The sequence below is a fragment of the Podarcis pityusensis genome, assembly GCF_964106645.2.
Source record: "Podarcis pityusensis genome assembly, chromosome: 17".
Lineage (NCBI taxonomy): Eukaryota > Metazoa > Chordata > Lepidosauria > Squamata > Lacertidae > Podarcis > Podarcis pityusensis.
Window position 1 is genome coordinate 35,410,197 of NC_138042.1, and position 12,422 is coordinate 35,422,618.

The 12,422-nt window shown below is 45.0% G+C and overlaps 1 protein-coding gene across 1 annotated transcript in view; it reads right to left on the reverse strand.

Annotated features, from left to right (window-relative positions):
• Positions 1 to 12,422, reverse strand: part of SHB (SH2 domain containing adaptor protein B) — a 156,690-nt gene that overhangs the window by 42,816 nt on the left and 101,452 nt on the right. The gene's annotated exons all lie outside the window — the stretch shown is intronic.

The following is a 12,422-nucleotide window of genomic DNA, read 5'->3' on the forward strand; positions in this document are numbered from 1 at the left end:
GCTGTGGCCTTATCTGTGAGGGGGAGTGTGCTCCGCACCCCAAGTTCACACGGGCAGACAGCTAAGGCTGCCCCCGGGCGGGAGTGTGCTCCACAACCCAGTGGTCATTCCTACAGAGGGGACTGGGAGAACCCCCAGAAAAGTGCGCAGTGGGAAGGAGGAGGGTTATTCCACTTTGCAAGCTGCAATGCTCATGTTGACAGGGCATTCGCCATAGGGCAAGGAGGGCGCTCATGGGTGAGCTTCTCCTCTGCAAACAGTTCCAGAGGGTTGCCAGAAAGCTGAAGCCACGGTACAGCGCTGAAACAAGACACTAACCATTTCCCTTTGCAATCGCACCGATTTCATCAGCTGTTGGAATAGACGGTTAGGATGGATAAGCAGATTTGTAAGTACAATATGGGGGTACACTGATTTTTCTGGCAGCCAACTGCAGGAGGCAAAGCTGGGATGATATTCCCTGGGATTGATATTTGTGCTGCAAGCAAGAACAACACCCAGCTTTATTAAATGGAGACAAAGGATATAAATAAGGGACGCGGGTAGTGCTGTGGTCTAAACCACAGAGCCTAGGGCTTGCCGATCAGAAGGTTGGCAGTTCGAATCCCCACGACGGGGTGAGCTCCCGTTGCTCGGTCCCTGCTCCTGCCAACCTAGCAGTTCAAAAGCACGTCAAAGTGCAAGTAGATAAATAGGTACCACTCTGGCAGGAAGGTAAACGGCGTTTCTGTGTGCTGCTCTGGTTCGCCAGAAGCAGCTTAGTCATGCTGGCCACGTGACCCGGAAGCTGTACGCCGGCTCCCTCGGCCAATAAAGCGAGATGAGTGCCGCAACCCCAGAGTCGTCCACGACTGGACCTAATGGTCAGGGGCCCCTTTACCTTTTTTTAAGGACATAACTATGTTGCAGATTTACACTGGTTTAACAGCCATTCCCTCTCTGCAGGTTTCAGGTTCAATCACCGTAAGGGACAGCTGCATATTCCTGTATTGCAGGGGGTCAGACTAGACAATTTCAGGGTCTCTTCCAACTCTATAATTCTATTTTAAAAGGGCTCATTCCCCAACACACAACAATGATGGACGATAGTTAAGAGTGAGAAGAAATGCCCTAATACCTTAACAAGGGAGATATATATATACATATCACATATCTTAGAATGGTATTATGCAGTGCTCCCCCCCCATAAAATTTTTTAGGGGTACTCTCATTTTCCTATATTGAGGCCAGACTTACATTCACAAAATGCGTCCCCCTGCATCCCCCCAGGGAAAAAAAGCACTGGTATTATGGTAAATTATTTTCAGCATAGGGACATCAGTTGCTGGAGACAAGACTAGGCAACTTTTTGGAGGCTAAAGCCTTTCCTCTATCTGTAGACTTTCTCTCAATTGCTTTATCATGTGTAAAACTATAAAACAGGGAACAGCAGCCCTAAGTATTTATATTATTTCCTGGCAAATAACAGTAGACTTATTTGACAGAGGGAAAAAAAAAACCTGTATTTTTTTTAGGAAGCTAGACAGACTCCTATAATACTCATCAAACCATATGCCAGAGTTTCTTTACTGAACCGGCAGCTTAGTTTTTGGGAGATTTTTTGGGTGCAGCAGGAGGGAGAATGAAAAGGGATTCACCTCCTGAATAAAACCACCCCCCTCTTATTACAGATTTACCCTGCTGTTCACAACAGGAATCTCCCGACTCCTTCCTCACTCTCCCTGCACCCCGCAAGTAGAATTATGGTAAACTTTGAGGCATTACTTTTACTTCCATTCCCCCCTCAACATCTGGATCACCAATGTACCACAAAGCGCTTCAAGGATTAGTACCCTGCTTTGGCTATTACCACGTCAAAGAGACCCTGCTTTGCCTCTGGCAAGCCACATATCTTTCCAAGACGTCCCACTTCACCTCTGTGGTCACCTGAATCTCATGCACACCCCCAGTGCAGAGAGATAGCTTGAGACCAGCTTGTCACCTTGCAAGCAGAGAGGCTGAAGGGTTGAGGCACACTGTGTTTGCTTGGTGCATATACAGCCTTTAAGGTAAAGGTAAACGACCCCGGTGGCGCAGTGGGTTAAACCACAGAGCCTAGGACTTGCCGATCAGAAGGTCGGCGGTTCGAATCCCTGTGACGGGGTGAGCTCCCGTTGCTCGGTCCCTGCTCCTGCCAACCTAGCAGTTCAAAAGCATGTCAAAGTGCAAGTAGATAAATAGGTACTGCTCCAGCGGGAAGGTAAACGGCGTTTCCGTGCGCTGCTCTGGTTCGCCAGAAGCAGCTTTGTCATGTTGGCCACATGACCCGGAAGCTGTACGCCGGCTCCCTCGGCCAATAAAGCGAGATGAGCGCCGCAACCCCAGAGTCAGTCACGACTGGACCTAATGGTCAGGGGTCCCTTTACCTTTACCTTAAAGGACCCTTGGACGGTTAAGTCCAGTCAAAGGCGACTATGGGGTTGCAGCGTTCATCTCGCTTTCAGGCCAAGGGAGCTGGCGTTTGTCCACAGACAGCTTTCCAGGTCATGTGGCCAGCATGACTAAACCGCTTCTGGCACTATGGAACACAGTGACAGAAGCTAGAGAGCACAGAAATGCTGTTTACCTTCCCACTGCAGTAATACCTATTTATCTACTTGCACTGGCATGCTTTTGAACTGCTAGGTTGGCAGGAGCTGGGACAGAGCAGGAGGAACTCACTCTGTCACAGGGATTCAAACCACTGACCTTCTGGTCGGCAAGCCCAAGAGGCTCAGTGGTTTAGACCACAGCGCCACCCGCGTCCCATTAACCAGATTTAACCGGATTTAATATAAATAATGGTAGGCAATCCCATTACAAAGCTTAGTTTTACATCCCAGCATGCTGTTTATCCTTTTACCATAGTTATATCATGTCTGCACTGGGTCAGATAAAAGAGACAACATGCAGCAAACAATTAAAAATGGGAGCAGTATTGGGGCATACATTCTTGTCTGTGTCACCCTCTGTGCATGGAGAAAAAAGGCATGCATGTGTCTGCAGTAACATTACAGACTTTTTTTTTTTTAAGTGTGGGTGCAGAACTCATGTAGAGAGTCTTATCTGAGGGGGCCTTTAAATGGCACTGCATGAAAGGTATAATTACAGAATTGGTTCATGAATATTAAATGTGCAAAAGCTCATGGAATCATAATCGAGAAGCAAAGGTGCTGGAAAGAATTAACCAATTTAAATGGTTCATAAAATTTAATTATGTTTCACTTATTTATTCTGCTAAATAAGAAATATCTTTAATGTTGTTGATCTTTGGTGAGAAACCTACACATAATCCTTTGAAAGAATATTTGTGTTGAGACAAATCACCCAGCCAAACACCACGGAAGGAACCTATTTCATTTACAACAACCTGCAAGTAATTAAAAGCTGCAAGCAATTAAAAGAAGCCTTATTTAACATGTGAGAAGTCAAACAAGAAACTCTCCTAGGGGTGGGTGTGTAGATGGGAAGGAAATGACACACTGAAATGACAAAATACTGACTTTAACATTTATCAAGCGCAGAATATTTTTTACTGGGAAATTTGGTCCGTCAAATATGGGCTAAGTCCAGAGCACTTTCCACCCAAACCTCAGTTAACCGAGACACACTTTTTAAGATCAAAACTGGAGACACATTCTAAATGGCCTTGGCCCAGTATACCTGAAGGAGCGTCTCCACCCCCATCGTTCTGCCCAGACGCTGAGGTCCAGTGCCAAGGGCCTTCTGGTGGTTCCCTCATTGCGAGAAGCATAGCTACAGGGAACCAGGCAGAGGGCCTTCTCGGTAGTGGCACCTGCCCTGTGGAACACCCTCCCATCAGATGTCAAGGAGATAAGTTACTATACAACCTTTAGAAGACATCTGAAGGCAGCCTTGTATTGGAAAGTTTCTAATGTCTGATGTTTTATTGTGTGGTCCAGCTCCGAGGGCCTTCTGCTGGTTCCCTCACTGCAGGAAGTGAGGTCACAGGGAACCAGGCAGAGGGCCTTCTTGGTAGTGGTGCCCTCCCTGTGGAACGCCCTCCCATCACATGTCAAACAGATAAACAACTACCTGACATTCAGAAGACATCTTCAGGGAAGTTTTTAATGTGTGACATCTTAAGTGTATTTTTGGTCTTTGTGTAAGCCGCCCAGAGTGGCTGGGGAAACCCAGCCAGATGGGCGGAGTACAAATAATAAATTATTATTATTATTCTATTCTTACCTGCTTGTTGCAGCAGCAGGAGGAGACACTCATGTACTTTCACCAGCCTGACTAATCTCTGTCTCTTGGCTTTCCTCCTCCCAGTTGCCTGCTTCCTGATTCTGGACTTCTCTCTGCCAGAGACTCTCCCTTTTCAGCAAGTCCTGTCACCTCTTCAGCTTCTGACACCTCCTCCCCCCAGTCTTCTCCCTCTGACCACTTGTTGTCGTCCCACCATCACTCCCTGGGCTCTGAGCCTTCATACCTTGGGGTCTCCCACCTGGTTCTTCCCACCATTCCTCTGTGTCCAACCTGTCAATGACATATATGGACGCCCCAAGATCAATCTGAAATATGAGGCTGTGTTATTTTAATGTGCACCACAGTTTAAGTAAAGGGATGCGGGTGGCGCTGTGGGTTAAACCACTGAGCCTAGGACTTGCCGATCAGAAGGTCGGCGGTTCGAATCCCCGCAACGGGGTGAGCTCCTGTTGCTCGGTCCCTGCTCCTGCCAACCTAGCAGTTCGATAGCATGTCAAAGTGCCAGTAGATAAATAGGTACCGCTCCAGCAGGAAGGTAAACGGCATTTCCATGCGCTTTTCTGGTTCGCCAGAAGCAGCTTAGTCATGCTGGCCATGTGACCTGGAAGCTGTACGCCGGCTTCCTCGGCCAGTAAAGTGAGATGAGCGCCACAACCCCAGAGCTGCTGGAGACTGGACCTAACGGTCAGGGGTCTCTTTACCTTTACCTTTACAGTTTAAGTGCAGTTTGCTTTCCCCAAATTGCCTAACGTTATGGTGTGGTTTTGCCCCTAACCTATTGTCAGGGAATGATCTCAAGACGAGGATTGGGGAATGCATTCTATGGCAGACCAGCTACTCTCTGATGGAAGGCAGGAGGGGGAAGAGTCCCTTGTCCACAGCATGTTCAGAAGAAAAGAGAGACAGAAGCTGAACAGCTAAGGGAGGATTCAGGTAGGTAGCCATGTTGGTCTGACGCAGTTGAAATAAATAAAAAAAATAGTTCAGTAGCACCTTAGAGACCAACTAAGTATACCCAGAACAAACTTAGTTGGTCTCTCAAGGTGCTATTGAACTTTTTATTTATTTATTTCGAGCTTAGGGAGCAGTTATCCAGTTACGAGATAATGACAAGGGAGCCAGAAGGGAGGGGGCAGCTAGTCGAGACGTCACTTGAGAGTGTGGGTGTCAACATGCAGAGGGCCGGGAGGCCAGCTGGCAAGCCCCAGCTCAGCCGACTCCTTCTATCGGCCCGTGCTCTGACCTAAATCAGCGACCCATGCTTCAAAGCCAGGGCACGCTATCAGCAGAGAGAAGTGTGCACACAGAATAGGCATGAGGCTTGTGGAAGCATACTACAACTACAGATTTATTAATCATAAATCAGGACAAAGAAACATGTCGTCTCTCTCTCATGTTGTCTCAGAGAGAAGGGGGAAAGCAAAAGCTATACACAATGGAAGTTCCCAGCGTACTGTGCTGGAATGTAAACAGACATGTGACACGTAACAATCCCATGTCTGTTCCTTAAGGTGGAACGGACATCTCAACAGTGATTGACCACAGACTCGGAGGTCCAAACGTATCAGAGAGCAAGGGAGGCAGAAGGGGGGGAGGAACTTCCCATTGGCGTCTTGACTGCTGCGGAAGTCGCATTTAGAGTAGCCAACTGCCCTCCTTGCGGAGAGCTGTATATTTGTGCTTGCAACATGATGCTATAATAAAAGGACTATAAATCTATCAACTGCTTGTTAATCCTTATCTGTGAAGGGAGAGGAGGACTCTCCATGCCTGACACCTATTAAGAGGAAGACGAGGCAAAAGGTGCAGCACCAGAGAGGTGCACAAGGATGCAAGCATGACCGTGCCCTATATCCAAGCCCATGGGTTCTGCTGCTCCTGTCCAGGAATGCAACATGTCCCCATGGCCTGTGCCACTTCTGGTACCCAAGCCCTAGGTTGGGTACTCTTGGGTTTATTCATTGAAAGCTATTAGAACTCTGGAGAATATATTCTCCAGCTTTCGCAAACAAGCCCATAGCTGTGAGGCCAAGAGCTTCTGTATATTTTGTTATTCACAGTTTTTCAGTTTTTCAGCACACAAATTTGCCCTCCAGCTGGAGGTGTTTTGCTGTGGTAAGAATCATGCGCTAAATATTCAGATTGCTGTTTCGGTGTCAGACAGACAACTGAGCTACTGTTTTAGCTTTTCATATACCGCCTACAAAACGGGGGTGGGTGGGTGGGGGGAACATGTCTAGATTGCACATAATCACCACACCTGTGTGGGAAGCAGCAGCAGCAGCAGCTCAGGCATTCACTGAATTTGGAAAACAATCAAAACTAATAACTTCAAAGAAGTTCAAACATGTTTACTGTGCAGTTCCAATGCATCAGAACAAGAATAGCAATCAACCCACGGCGTAGCAGTAGACTTTGAAAAAAACTGTTGCCCACTTTGATGAATACACAACAATGAGGATTTTAAAAAACACACAGACGCACACACGCAGAGGGAGTCTTCCTATAATGAAATCTGTAACAGAGAACACATTCTGAAATACTTCACAATGGGTAGAGGGAGCGGCGCTTTCTTAGATACCCACTGGGGAAAAACCTGCTTTCCCCCATACTGATAATGAGATGTTTTTTGGTAGAGAAACCTTGCATTTTACAGTTAACATTATTTCAATATGGTGAGTGGAATATATGGAAACCTCAATATCTGAAGACTTATCGATGAAGCTGGAAAGAATGGTTGTCACTAGGGAAAGCTTAGCATGATTAACAGATCGGTCATATGTTTGCTGACTTTGATGGTAGCTCCAAAGAGAACCATGGGGCTTGCTCCCAAGTAACTGTACAAGCCTGAGATGGCTAATTGCCATTTCAAAAGATTATCCTACTATTTCTTAGGGCCTTGCCTGATGAAAGGCTTGCAGGGAAATGTCTGTCAGAGACTGGCTGGTTTCTACCAAGAGGAGGGAAACATGGCTCAATCTTGTGTGGAGAGTTTGAAAGTAGGCATGAGGTTCATCTGCTTCCTCTACCCCTATGAAGTCTCTGGGTTTCACAACTGGGGTTAAAAGATACCCCACATTCATATAAATGTTGCACCTCGCAGTTGAAGAATTCATTTCTAGGCCTGGTGAGAGGAGCAGGAGAAAAGTATGTGAGCCCATGCAAGGGAGGAAGGAGGCTGAGGAAGATAATGGCCAAAATGAAGTACTGAGTGGAACTCTAGCTGAAGAATGGCTGGTATGGCTAACAGTAGACTGCATAGCAAAGAGAGGACATCCTTGGGCCACAAGACTAAGACTCCTATCATCATATTACTGTATTTTTTGTTTCTATGGAAGCCGCCCAGAGTGGCTGGGGAAACCCAGCCAGATGGGCGGGGTACAAATAATAAATTATTATTATTATTATTATCCCTAACCACTGGTCATGCTGGCTGCGAGTCAGGAGTCCAGCCACATCTAGAAAGCATCTAGAATCTTGAAAATTGTCACTCCCTGCTGCTGCTGTTCATGCTTTTTTATTTTATATGCTAGAGCTGCTTGGATACCTTCTTGAAGTTTAAATAAGCTTTAAGCCTTGGGGCTGGGGAAACGAACCTCAACTTCTAATCCAAGGATAGTCAACTTGGTGCCCTCCAGATGTTCTGCACTACAGCAACCATCATCCTTGACCATTGGCCGTGCAAGTGGGGACTGATGGGAGTTGTAGTCCAAAACAGATGGAGCGCTAAGAGAAAAAGATTTGGCTAGATGGGCTGCAAAGGGGTAAAGATTCTGCACTCGTCATCCACACTCCCCTTCTCAGCCCCCCCCCATAACCTCCCAACTTCTGGGTATCTGTGACAGGTCAAGGTTAAACAGTTTAAACACACACCTGAACTTGCTGCCATCACATCCAGGTTGACCCTTAAGAGACTGATATTTTGGGGGGAGGGGGTTCATGATTTAAAGAAAAAATCGAGGGAGGGTGCACCTGTGCAGTTTGCAGACCTAGGTACCAGATATTTCTGGGTTAAAGAAGGAAACAACATTTCTAGTCCTGAGGCTCTCTGTGCATTATGGGATTCTCAACTCCCATTACCTCTCAGCAAGCATGGCTAACTATCGAGATGATGGGAGTTTTAGTTCAATGTCATCTGAAAAGCCCCACACTGGTTACCCCAATTTTAGAGCTACATTGCCTCTGCAGATAAAAATAATAATTTAGATATCATAGCTAACATGGTCCTCCTCCCGAAGCTAGATGTCTTGACATACAGCAATATTTTAATACCATATCTCCCTTTACTAGACAGCCAGGCCCAACATCCATTTGGGTAGATAAAAAGTGTCTACTCATCAGCAGCCGAAGTTTTCTGTGTGTACATAATTCCTGGCATCACACAGGGATGCCATAATTCATTCAGCTGCCTGGCTTGTCTTCCCAAATAACTTTCAAAGTTTGCTGGCAAGAGGAAGGCACCTCATCTGTTTGCGCAAAAGTAGTGACAGTCTTCTGTCCAGCAGTCTAATGAGAATAAATAACCCTACTACTGAGCAAATGCAAACAGTCGAGATCATAAAAGCCTTCTGATCGCCAAAGAACAAGTAGCAACCTTCTCCTGCAGCTGCTGTTTTGCTCATCATACATGATCAAACCAGGTATAGGGAATCCAAACAGAGGTCTATTCAGATACATACTACCAGCTGGGTACAAGCTACTCAAGGTATTTACTTAAGTCATTAAAATATGAAATTGGCTTTAAGAGCAATTAATGAGTGTCAAGTAATAAGCCCAATGCCTGGTGCAGACTGCACAGCAATAAAGAAAAGTTCCAGCTGGCTGTAGCATGATAAGAGAGGTTTATTCTAAGCCAAGGTATTTTTTAAATCCACTTCAAGTAAAAAGTATCATGGAGTTACATATGGTGCATTTTTTCCCTTCATACTGGACACAAAATGTGAAACTTTTTCTGCCTCAACAGTGTGGTTGTATTTGCACATCTGGTAACCATAAACCAATAACAAACCTTGGCTTATCATTGTGGTTTGTTTGGAGCAGAACAAACCACGATCTCTGGCTTGGATGCAACCCTAAACAAGGGATTGTGGTTTGCTTCTCCCCAGCATGAACTAGGAGGAGCAATATGGGCATGAACAGCTTGTGCATGGCTCATCTCTTACTCTGATCTGCAAACAGGCTTAGTGCGCCAATTTAGACATCACAGCAAGGCATAGTTCAGGAAGCTTAACCATGGCATGTGTGGCGCTTGAACTGATAAACCATAATTTGAGATCAGATAGCAAAGTAGAATCGGGACTCATTTACCTTGATCCTCAACTGCTGAGCGGGAGTTGTGAACCATGGCTTTCCTTGTGCATAGGAAACATGGTTTGGCATGATGTTTGAATTGAGCAACTATAAACTATAAAGCTTTTACATGAGAACTCTTCCTCCCACACTCAAATATGAAGGGCAGAGGATGAAGGCTTCCTTCTGCCATCTTTCGTGCTCAGCAATATGCCAGACTACAACTCAGCATCCAATGTCCTCTGCTCCTCACATACATAGCATCAAAGAGAATTTTCTGGTAGAATATTTCGGTTGAGGATTTAGGAGTAACTGATCTGTTTTTTAAATTGTCTTCACTTGGATGAGACCCTCTATATTGTGTGTTAAAAGCCAAGCTCATTGTATTAATTTATGTCACAGACTGAGCTTGTCCAGTTGGCAGATTAAGACTCCTACATTTCCCCCTAAACTGATGTGGATTTTTTCTGTCTCAGTCTTTGCATTGCACTATATTAAACTATCCAGTCAAAATCTTACGCAACAGTTCACGTCTATTATGCAAACCACACCTCAATCCAGTTTGCTCTCCAAGAAGGCAACATCGAAGTTGCAGAATTGCTTACAAAAAAGGGTGGTTTAGTTTGACTAAAACCAGCGTCACCTGAGCAAAATAATTTCCCCTTCCCTTGTGTAAAACAACATGGGGGGGGGGGATTACAGGCCCTTCCTTCACTCCAGGTGCTTGAATGTTTGATGATGGTCCCTTAAAATCTGACAGCAGGTTTGCCTTGAAATTTGGTTTGTTAGGTGGGGATATATTTGGTTAATAGCAGCACCCGAGCCTGAAATGTTGGGGTGGGTGCAAAAACCTAAAATACGTGTGTTAGAGGTATTGGTTGGTTGCTCAAGAGCAATCAGGCAATATGCTTCAATAGTCTGCTTTAAAGGTTTCTTATTGTAATGAATGTTAGAATGATGTTGGATTGAAGTTAAGTGGTTTCTAGCTGTAATGGTATAAAAGAATATGGAAAAATTGGATTTTCAATACGTAAAAATTTAATGCCATAATGTATTAAGATTAAAGATCAGGATAAAATAAGGAGGGAAAGGAATTGCTAAACTAATAAATTGAACTGGAATACAAAAAAGGGAGGCATGAGGAGGTCCGGGAAACAAGTAAATGAAAGATATGTGATGAAAAGATGGAACTGTTTTTAATTGTGTTTTTTTGTATTTTGTATTTTTCTTTTCTTTATTTTTTTTGTTCTTATCTATGTAATCTTCTTTTTTGAAACTTTAATAAATATCTTTAAAATAAAATAAAATAAAGGTTTCTTATTGGTGATAAAAACCTTTGGAATGCAGAGTGCCACTCTCCCGTGTCTTGCTCATTCACTGGCCGAATCTGAGAGTGGGCGGCGCTTAAACCTTCCCCAGCAGAGTAGTTTCTTGACGCCCAGTCTGCACCTCCCCTCTCTGTGCGGAAGCCTACTGCGCAAGGAAGGCGTGGGTAACGGGGGACCTCTCTCCTCCCCGCTTTGCCCAGGCAAGGTATCCTGGCACCGCCTCGCCTCCTCCGAGCCCTGCATCTCCTGTCCACTAGAGGCGTGGTTACTCTCCTCCGCTGAGGAAGTGCTGCTTCCCACAATCTTTGGGGGCTCTCTGCAATCCATCCGGCTTTTCCCCTCTCGCCCCTGAGCCGATGGCAGTTCCCTGACAACATGTAAACTAATCTGGTTGAATTTAAAGTTCTCCAATGAGTAAAAAGTTGGTTAATATCTTTTTTCAATAGCAAACAAACAAACAAACAAACAAACAAACAAACAAACAAGCAAACAAACAAAGGGGGCTCTGGAATGCAACAGGTGAAGTAACCAACTTCAGTTGGCATGGCAGGGAAAGGAAAGACAAGGGCAGAATTGGTGTTTGAGTGATGGGAGTAAGAGTTTTTAAGTTGTGGCCCTGACGGTTGTGTGCACACCCATGCGCATACCTGTGTCATCTGGGCTCCACCTCAGGCAGCAAAGTATCTGTGGCCAAGGGCAGATCCATGCCATACATTTAAAACACATTCAACACATATTTAAAGCACCCCCCCAAAAAAATAATAATCATAGGAACTATAGTTTGTTAATGGTACTGAAAATTGTAGATATGGGAGGGGGGAAACTACAGTTTGCAGGATTCTTGGGTGGAGGAGCTGTATGCCTCTAAATGTATTTTGACTCTGCTTTAAGTATATGGTATGGATCTGCCTTGATAATAAACAGACAAAACCCCTGTCAAGTGCTTGGTAAGCGTCCAAGTCTATTTGCCTTCGTTGGCTGAAACACTGAAAGGTGGGGCGCTTAGTCTGAAAAATTGGGTTTTCACTGCCTACCCCCCAAAAAACGGTAGAGATCATTTGTAAAAGAAAACAAACCCAAACCTAAAAATTTAGGGAAGAGAATAGGAATACCCCCATCTCCCACCCCCTATCTATGGTTCTTGGTGTTAGCTACACCTGGTTGTTATTCTGTACACAATGGATGTAAGAAGTGTGTTAATTAGGTTTTTCAATTACGTAGAAGACTAATGAAGCATAAACATACAGTGGAAAAGTGAGGGAGGCGTAAATTTGCTTCCCAGCCATAGCCTCACATAGGAAAAAAGGAACATTGTGGGATGTAGAAGAACATTTTCTAACACACAGGTTTCTCCTCATTGACTGCAGCCCAATTTAAGTAAAACATTTAAACTCAACACAGGAACAGACAGATAGGCTAAGGAAATCCTCCCCCCGCTCTTTTCTTCTTTTGCAATAGCAGCCACTTGTGCCAGGAATTCAATTAGCGATAAGGAATCATTCCAGCATCCGGTTACACAGTTATGAGTAAGCACAGCATTCATTTTCAGTGAAAGGA